The sequence below is a fragment of the Hypanus sabinus genome, unplaced genomic scaffold (genome assembly GCF_030144855.1).
Source record: "Hypanus sabinus isolate sHypSab1 unplaced genomic scaffold, sHypSab1.hap1 scaffold_736, whole genome shotgun sequence".
Taxonomy (NCBI): domain Eukaryota; kingdom Metazoa; phylum Chordata; class Chondrichthyes; order Myliobatiformes; family Dasyatidae; genus Hypanus; species Hypanus sabinus.
In genome coordinates this window covers 7,501-17,542 of record NW_026781587.1, presented here as the reverse complement: position 1 = coordinate 17,542, position 10,042 = coordinate 7,501, and the positions used below count along the sequence as shown (strand labels likewise).

The following is a 10,042-nucleotide window of genomic DNA, read 5'->3' as shown; positions in this document are numbered from 1 at the left end:
AATAATAAAAATTAATTCTAGGATATTTATAAAGAACCTTTCATCGGGGGAACGTCGTTCAAATTGCGTTACAATTGGATAAAGTGAAAACTAGAAAATAAAAGACAAAATAATATCAATTACAAGCAAGGTTCAAATTTAAAAAAAAAGTTTTACACTGGTGCTTAAAAGTGACTAACTTAGTCTACATCCCTTACACAGTACTTGCAGAAATCTTGGTCTTCCTAGTTATATATATATATATGCCTCCGAATTTTATACAGTACTGTTGTTTTAAGTTTTGAATTCTACAGTTTAGGAGAATAGTTCAAAAACAAGCAAAAAAAAAATCTGACCTGCCAACGATCCTTTGGCCTTGTACCTTATTGTCTGCCTGCACTGCATTTTGTTGGCAACTGAAGCACTGTTTCACTGAACTATTCTGTTCTGTTTTTCCTTGTAGAACCTCATTGCACCGACATGATGATATTATTTATTTGGATCGCATGCATAAACGTTTTCATTGTATCTTGGTATATGTGACTATAAAAAAAAAACAATGTGCCAAGTTATTGTTGTCAATAACACAGAGCTGCTTGGTTGTTGAAGATTGTTACACCCAGGGGTGGTAGCGGGGATACGCTCCCACGACCTATTAAATGCTCCCAGTGGCGCGCGACTCAAATAGCCTCTGACAATCAGGTCCAGCTCCTGGCCTTCACTTGTGACTTAGCTACTAAGCTTGGTAGAGGCATTTTTTCCGATAGTAGGAAGGACAAATACGCGTTACTGACACCTGATAGCCAGTCATTTCGGGCAATTGGGGCTCGTCGGCCGTGATTGGCAGCTCATCCAGATGAAGGAAAACAGTGACCTCACGCTCCACCCCTCAAGGGGGAAACTTATGAGTAAACCCAGTGGGGAAAAATCTGGTGCTGGAGCCCTTAGGACAGTCTTAGTTTGCATTCAACGCGGTCAGGCAACTCCTGTGACACTTCTGGTGCCAAGCCGTATCAGTCTCTGCAGTTCTTCTGTGTTCATTAACTGCTAATGATGTTTTAAATATAGTCAAATGTTATTGTAACGGAAGTACAGTCAGGATTACGATCAGATATCAGGGGAACTTTCAATTGAAGATTAATTAATATCAGAATATGAGGTTTGGACATTTTCTGGGACATCCATCGCAGTCAATTCCACTGTCTCTGAACAGAACTTTACTTCCTGTCCTAATATCCATGGAAGCATTGAATTAATTCATGTAATCTCAAACACTGAATGTTGAAATGCAGTTATAATGTTCTCTGTCAGTTGAGCCATTTTACTTTTTGACAATGTTCTCTGTTCCCATGGAAGCTGTTCATCAGAAACACAAGGAGACTCTGCGGGCACAAACTGAAACACTGAGAGTGAACACGATCCTGATGAGGGAGAAGGTGAAGGTTTTCCAGCTGGTTGATCGATACGCTGAGCTCACGGTCATTTCTACTGTTCGAGATCGGAGACTGGTGGAACATGAGCTGCTGGCAAGAGGCAGAGACCACGAGGAGTGTAGAGAGAAACATCTCTGCGGAGAGCTGGAAAAAATCCAGACTGATCAGTTGTTCCAAAACCGCTTTTCTTGGAGTAAATCCAAACCTGGGGATTCAGCAGCAATGACCGGAGTCGCGGGGATCGGGAAAACCACAATGGTACAAAAGATTGTTTATGACTGGGCCATGGGGAAAATATACCAACAGTTCCAGTTTGTATTCAGTTTCAAATTCCGGGATTTAAACACCATTAACTGCAGAATAAACCTGAGGGAACTGATTCTGGGTCAGTATCCTTACTTTGGGAATATCCTGACAGAGGTCTGGAAGAACCCACAGGGTTTGCTGTTTATATTCGATGGTTTGGATGAATTCAATGATAAAATTGAATTTGCTGACAGTCGGGGAGACACGGAACCTCGCTCCACATGCACAGATTCTGAATTCAAGTGCAAGGTGTCTGACATTGTGTACAGTTTAATCCAGGGCAAGCTGCTCCCAGGGTGTTCAGTGCTGGTGACCACCCGTCCCACTGCGTTACATTTATTGAAGAAGGCGAAGATCAGTATCTGGGCTGAAATCCTGGGATTTGTTGGTGAGGAACGGAAGGAATATTTCATCAGACATTTTGAAGATCAGACAGTGGCAGCAGCTGTTTTCAAACATGTGAAGGAGAACGAGATTCTGTACACCATGAGCTACAACCCCTCCTACTGCTGGATCCTCGTCCTGGCACTGGGCCCCTTCTTCACACAAAGAGTCAGGGACCCGCAGCGAGTTCCCAAGACCATCACCCAACTGTACTCCTACTATATTTACAACATCCTGAAAAACCACGGCCGTGAGATTGAGAACCCTCGTGATGTGTTACTCAGGGTTGGTCAGATGGCCTTCAGAGGAGTGTCCGAGAAGAAGATTGTGTTTACAGATGGAGATTTGATCAAGTACGATCTGCAGCCATCCCAGTTCCTGTCCGGGTTCCTGATGGAGCTTTTGGAGAGAGAGGATTCCGCTTGGAGCGTGGTGTACACATTCCCACACCTCACCATCCAAGAGTTCGTAGCTGCAGTCGCACAATTCCTGAATCCACATCCCGGGAATATCCTGATATTCCTCACTGAAGCCTACAGCATTACAGATGGGCAATTTGAGGTATTTCTCCGTTTTCTTGCTGGTCTCTGCGACCCAATGTCAACTCGGGGCCTGGAGGAGTTTCTGGGTCCATTTCTTCATGAAACAACCTGCCGGGTGATTGACTGGGTGAAGGAGGAGGTTAAGCACCGGACTGCAAACACTGGGACTGAAGCTCGTAAAAGGAGCCTCCTGAACACATTGCACTACCTGTTTGAGTCTCAGAATCATGGGCTGGCTCAAGAAACACTGGGATCTGTGGAAACACTTTCATTCAGTGGAATGACACTGACCCCGATTGACTGTGCGGTCCTGTCTCATGCCATCGGATTCTGTGATACAATAAAACACCTCGATCTGACGGGCTGCCACATTCAGTGTGAAGGAATCCAGCAGCTGGGACCCGGGCTGCACAAGTGCCAGAAGCTGAGGTAACTTGATTTATCTCTCACTCTGAACTGTGAAACTGCCTCATTGTGTTGTTTCAATGTAAAGGAATTTCGGTAAATTTGTACCAAATCAGATTAAGAAGACTTGTGATAAATGCCCAGGGGATTGGTCAGTAATTCTCCAAGGAAGGTAGTGTTCTGTGGTTCCTTCTAAGGAGATGTTGGAGACTTCATCAGATCAGTGAACAACAATCATTAGTTTACTGGTATAAATCACAGGAATACCCGTGTTTCTCGCTGCCTGTGACACGTCCATTGACAATGTTCCTTCTCACTGTTACTGACACCCAGACCGACACTGAGAGCAGCAGGTGGGTCAGAGATTCACACCCCCTTCCCGGTGAGGGACAAAAGACCGTCAGCAGACTGTCCCAGTGAGAAGGAAATGAATACCATTGTGAGATTGTCCTCCCACTGCCATTCCCCGTGTGTGACTTTGCTCAGTTCCAGATACGCAGAGAGAGAGGGCGCATCTCCTCTGCGCCTCTGTTCAGACCCAACACACACGTCCAAATATTTTCTGCATCCTCCCGTCTTGTAGGATTATCGTTTACTCTTGGAATCCTCCTGTGGGACCTCTCATCCAAATCCCTCTTCCATTCTTTGGGATCAAGTCCCCATCTCCATTTCTCCCTTGGGTTCGCTATTACACTTCCCTAAACCTCCTGTGGGATGGCTTTACCCCACCCTCTTCATCCTGTTGGATGTCTCATCCCCATCTTCCTTCTTCCTGTTGGATATCTCAACCCATCCCCCATCCTCCTGTGAGAACTCTCTACACCACACCACGTCCTCCTGTGGGATCACTATTCCCCATTCCCCTTCCTCCTGTGGGGCCTCTGTTCCCATACAGCGTCCTCCTGAGGGATCTCTCTTCCCCTTCAATTTCCTGCTGTAGGTTCTCTCTTTCCCAACCCCTTCCTCCTGTGTGCTCTCTTCCACTTCTCCCTTCTTCATCTACCCTCACTCTACCCCATCACCCGTCTTCCTGTGGGATCTCTCTACCCCATCCTCCTTCCGTCTGTGGGATCTCTCTTCCCCATCCCCCTTCCGCCTATGGGACCTCTCCTCCCCATCCCCTTATTCCTGTGGGATTTCTCTTCCCCATCCCCCTTCCTCCGGTGGGATCCCTCTCCCCATCTCCCTTTCTCCTGTGGGATCTCTGTTCCCCATCAACCTACCGTGGGTTCCTTTTCCCCAACCCTTTCCTCCTGTGTGATCTCTCTTCCACATCTCCCTTCTTCATCTGCCCTCACTCTTCCCCATCACCCGTCTTCCTGTGGGATCTCTCCTCCCCATCCCCCTTCTTCCTGTGGGTCCTCTCCTACTGATCCCACAACCTGTCTGATCTCTCTTCACCATTCCGATCCTCCTGTGGGATGTCTCTTCCCCATCCCCCTTCCTGCTGTGGGCTCTCTCTTCCCCATCAAATTACAGCTTTTGGATCACTCTTCCTCATCCCCCTTCATCCTGTGGGATTCCCTTCCCCATACACTTTCCTCTTGTGGGATCTCTCTTCCCTATTTCCCTTCCTCCTGTATGAACTCCTTCCCGACTCTCCTCTTCCTGTCGGATCTCTTTTCCACATTCTCTTTCCACCTGTGGGATTTGTTTTCCCCACCGCCATTCATCCTGTGGGATCTCTCCTCCCCACCCCTCTTCCTCCTTTGGGTCCTGTGTTCCATGTCCCCACATCCTGTGGGATTTCTGTTCCCCATCCTCCTTCATCCTGTGGGATCTCTCTTCCCCATACATTCCTGCTGAGGGATCTCTCTTCCCCATCCCTTTAGCTCGGGTGGGTCTATTTCATTGTGTTGCATTGACATTTCTGCATTTCGGTCAGGAACACTTTTCTCTCCATCGGGAATGGGACAGAATATGTGGAGTTTACAGGGTCACATCGACAGACTAAATTACTGACATTTGACGAATACCCTGAAGCTGATGGGAACTCCGGTCAGTGATTTGCTGAAGGGTTTAATGTTTCCTGAAATATCCGAGTGAGAGAAATTCCCGCAAAACTACGGTCTGATTCACTTTGTTCATCAATTTGTTTGTTTGTGTTTAGACTCTGTTATAATAAATTGGGAGATTCAGGAGTGAAACTGGTGTCTGAGTCTCTGAGGAACCCGGAGTGTAAAATACAGAAACTGTGGTAAGTACCAGACTATGGGAGATTGTGTTTACAGTCACTGGGTGTCAGACTGAACATTAATGTGATCAGTAATTGTGTTACTGATAAACACTGGGGATTTGTACCGTCTCCTGTCTCTCTGTGTCCGTCACCCTCACTCTCTCTCTCATCTCCAGGCTGTACAATGTCGGTCTCACAGATTCTGGTGCCGAGGATCTCGTCTCCGCTCTCAGTACAAACCCATCACTGACAGAGCTGGACCTGAGTCATAATGAACTGGGAGATTCAGGAGTGAAACTGGTGTCTGCGGCTCTGAGGAACCCGGTGTGTAAAATACAGACACTGCGGTAAGTACCAGACTGTGGGAGATTGTGTTTACAGTCACTGGGTGTCTGACACTGAACAGTCATGTGATCAGTAATTGTGTCACTGATAAATACTGGGGATTTGCACCGTCTCCTGTCTCTCTGTGTCCTTCACCCTCACTCTCTCTCTCATCTCCAGGCTGTGGTGTGTCGGTCTCACAGATTTTGGTGCCGAGGATCTCGTCTCCGCTCTCAGAACAAACCCATCACTGACGGAGCTGGACCTGGTATTCAACTCGCTGACAGACCGATCTGTCCCCGCTCTGCGCCGCCTCATACTGACCCTCCCGAGACTGGAGCGGATCTGGTGAGTGTTTGTGTTACTGTTCAATGTGATAAAATATCAGTGGATCCGCGGGTTTTTTGGTGATATTTGTCTGTGAGTGTTGAAACATTAACCCCGGTCCCCTGTTACTGACTCTGTCGTGTAATCTGTTTATTTCATCTTTATTCTTCCATCTGTTTCAGGCTGGGGGAGAATCGATTCAGTCGGACAGGGGAGACGGAACTGAGATCTCTGCAGGAACCCAGACCGGGACTGAGAGTGGACTGTGAACATCCGCGCCAGCGGGATGGGGATATATTGGCAGATTCCCCGCACTCCCCTTTAATTCCCCCTCCCCTTTAACTCCCGCCTTTACCTTTAATGGCCGGGCGCCGGGGTTAATTCCCAACGGTTTTAATGGAACCGACTCCAGTCTCGAGCTCAGTGACATCGGAAGCCATCCCGTATTTCCGCCTGCTGTTCGGCGGCGCAGCTTCCGCCGGATGTGCGGGTTCGAGACTCCCCCACGTGAGACCCGGCGGAATTACACAGACAGGAAGAGCCCGTGATCCGGGGCTCAGTCCGGGACACGTGTCCCGGGGTGGGATATCCCGGGAGAGAATCTCTTTACTCCCTTTGCTGAGGGCGGTGTATTCACAGTCTGGCAGATATAATGATGTTAAATAGACAAATACCTCGGCAGTGACCCTGGATCTGCAGCGATCTCTAATACGGCTCGAAAGTGTGATTTTATTATCATCGGTTCCCCGATACAGAGTGACGGTGAAAGACGTATCTGAATATTTAACCTGTCACTCCTTGTCTCCGAACAGTTAATTGTGTGTGACCGTAAATGAATCGGGAACAGCTTATTTATTCCCGCACGTCAGAAGCTCATACATTGTTTAATTTGCATTTGTCATGATGAAATCAATAAACTGCTGTAACTTCCTGTCTTGGTGTCGGATTGAGTTTTATAACCATATAACCATGTAACAATCATAGCACGGAAACAGGCCATCTCGGCCCTCCTAGTCCGTGCCAAACTCTTAAACTCACCTAGTCCCACCTACCCGCTCTCAGCCCATAACCCTCCACTCCTTTCCTGTCCATACACTGGCCTCTACTACTTCTACAAGAAGCTCATTCCACACAGCTATCACTCTCTGAGTAAAGAAAAAAACCCTCGTGTTTCCCTTAAACTTTTGCCCCCTAACTGTCAAATCAGGTCTTCTCGTTCGAATCTCCCCTACTCTCAATGGAAACAACCTATTCACGTCAAATCTATCTATCCCTCTCAAAATTTTAAATACCTAGATCAAATCCCCCCTCAACCTTCTACGCTCCAAAGAATAGAGACCTAACTTGTTCACCCTTTCTCTGTAACTTAAGTGCTGAAACCCAGGTAACATCCTAGTAAATCGTTTCTGCACTCTCTCTAATTTATTGATATCTTTCCTATAATTCGCTGAACAGAACTGTACACAATATTCCAAATTTGGCTTTACCAATGTCTTGTACAATTTTAACATTACATCCCAACTTCTGTACTCAATGCTTTGATTTATAAAGGCCAGCGTTCCAAAAACCTTCTTCACCACCCTATCTGCATTTGACTCCACCTTCAGGGAACTATGCACTGTTATTCCAAGATATCGCTGTTCCACTGCATTCCTCCATGCCCTACCATTTACCCTGTATGTTCTATTTGGATTAATCCTGCCGAAATGTAGAACCTCACACTTCTCAGCATTAAACTCCATCTGCCAACGTTCAGCCCATACTTCTAACCGGCATAAATCTCCCTGCAAGCTTTGAAAACCCATCTCATTTTCCACAACACCTCCTACCTTGGTATCATCGGCCTATTTACTAATCCAATTTACCACTCCATCATCCAGATCATTTATGTATATTACAAACAACACTGGGCCCAAAACAGATCCCCGAGGAACCCCGCTAGTCACCGGCCTCCATCCCGATAAACAATTATCCACCACTGCTCTCTGGCATCTCCCATCTAGCCACTGTTGAATCCATTTTATTACTCCAGCATTAATACCTAACGACTGAACCTTCTTAACTAACCTTCCATGTGGAACTTTGCAAAGGCCTTGCTGAAGTCCATACAGACTACATCCACTGCATCACCCTCGTCATCATTCCTCGTAACGTCTTCAAAAATTCAATAAGGTTTGTCAAACATGACCTTCCACGCACAAATCCATGCTGGCTACTCCTAATCAGATCCTGTCTATCCAGATAATTATAAATACTATCTCTAAGAATACTTTCCATTAATTTACCCACCACTGATGTCAAACTGACAGGTCTATAATTGCTAGGCTTACTTCTAGAACCCTTTTTAAACAATGGAACCACATGAGCAATACGCCAATCCTCCGGCACAATCCCCGTTTCTATTGACATCTGAATGATCTCCGTCAGGGCTCCTGCTATATCTACACAAACTTCCCTCAAGGTCCTGGGGAATATTCTGTCAGGACCCGGAGAGTTATCCACTTTTAAAGTTCTTAAAAGTGCCAGTTTTATCTGAGTTTTCTGCTGCCCCCGCACCCTCTGCACTGCAACGGGGGTCGGAGCTCCTCACACTGACACAGTCGCGTCTCAGCTCGAGGCTGAGGGAGGTCGGATGCCCAGGATCTCATCTCCACCAAAACCCCTTCCTGGCTAACTGACACCCTCTCGGCCCAACCCCCCGGGAGACAGTTAAAATCGACTGTAATATCAGACGTGACACCACTAAACTCCCTAGTACGAGAGGGACTGGGGATGAAATACCGGGGTCAGACACAGAGTGAATCTCCCTCCACACCGTCCCATCACATACTCCCGGGGTCAGACACAGAGTGAATCTCCCTCCACACCGTCCCATCACACAATTCCGGGGTCAGACAAAGAGTGAATCTCCCTCTATACCGTCCCATCACACAAACCGGGGTCAGACGCAGAGTAAATATCCCTCCGCACACACCCCTTCCCATTCACTCAAACTCTCCTCATTCCTAATGGGACGCACCCCTACCCATTCGTTTCCATCGTCCGAACATTTCAATTGGGCTCCACCCCTTCCTATTCACTGCCACCATCTGACTCCCAATGGCACCCCTTCCAGTTCATTTCCAACGTGTCTCTTGAACCTGGAAATTCCGGGCACTCCTGAATTCCGTGTTTGACAGAACGCAGGGCTGCGTTTAGGGAATTTGACGAGAACGCCGATGGTTTATTAGTTACAAGGAAAGTCGAGGGTCGTGAGGATGTTGACGACTTTGTAAAACTGACGAGGCTCTCACTTCTGGCGGAGACTGCGGATACGATCGAAAGGAAGGACCTTCGGCAGGTCTTCCTGCAAATGGGGTGGGGTGCATGAGAGAGAGGTTTATGGTTTCAGTGTCCCAACACGGGGTCATTCATTACGCCTGGTTCCCGGTGTCCAGGTGGCACACACGTACACGGTTCCCGGTCTCCATATCCCAAACTGGATATTTTGCCAGGCACGGTTCCCGACCTTTGTCTCCACACGGAAAATTTTACCGCGCACGGTGTCGGTTCTCTGTGTCGACAGCGGGAATAATACCGCACACGTTTCCTGGTGTCTGTATCCTCCTCTCTCCACGACACTCGGAGTGATGACGCGCAGGATTCGGAGATGAGGATGTCGGATCGGTCTCTATCGTTTGGGATATATTTATTATTTGTGATAAACAGTCCGCGCAATCGAGTGGAGGGTGGTCGAGAATGTCTGTCCTGCGAGGGGCTCCTGACTGAAAACGGTGAATAAGGAGGGAACGACAGAAGGATTTAGAATGGTCACTAGGGAGGGAGTGAAAGGTTGACTGAAAATGGTCTCCAGGGAGAAAGTGATGGGCTGCGTGACAATGGGCCCATGGCGGGGGCGATGGGCGGAATTAAGATGGCCGCGGTCACCTTGTTCCTCATGACCGGCAGAGAGGGAGTGATACACTGACAAGGGAGTGGGAGAGACAGGCAGAGTTAAAATGACCGACAGGGTGGGGATTGTGCACTGACTGAAAATTATCACGGGGGGAGGGAGTTAACACCAGGAGTTATGTGCAGATTAAAAATAGGTTTCCGGATTAAAACCAGAATAGAAAATTAATACCAGCGGGAGAGTGACGCCCCGATATAACATTGTCAATAGGGAG

General features: G+C 47.6%; 1 long non-coding RNA gene across 1 annotated transcript; it reads left to right on the top strand.

Moving 5' to 3' along the window:
* The first annotated feature begins 5,406 nt into the window (after positions 1 to 5,406).
* On the top strand, positions 5,407 to 6,788 carry LOC132390011 (uncharacterized). The gene is made up of 3 exons (XR_009510751.1): positions 5,407 to 5,572; positions 5,730 to 5,897; positions 6,059 to 6,788. It is a non-coding gene; the product is annotated as an uncharacterized LOC132390011 (long non-coding RNA).
* The last annotated feature ends 3,254 nt before the right edge of the window (positions 6,789 to 10,042 follow it).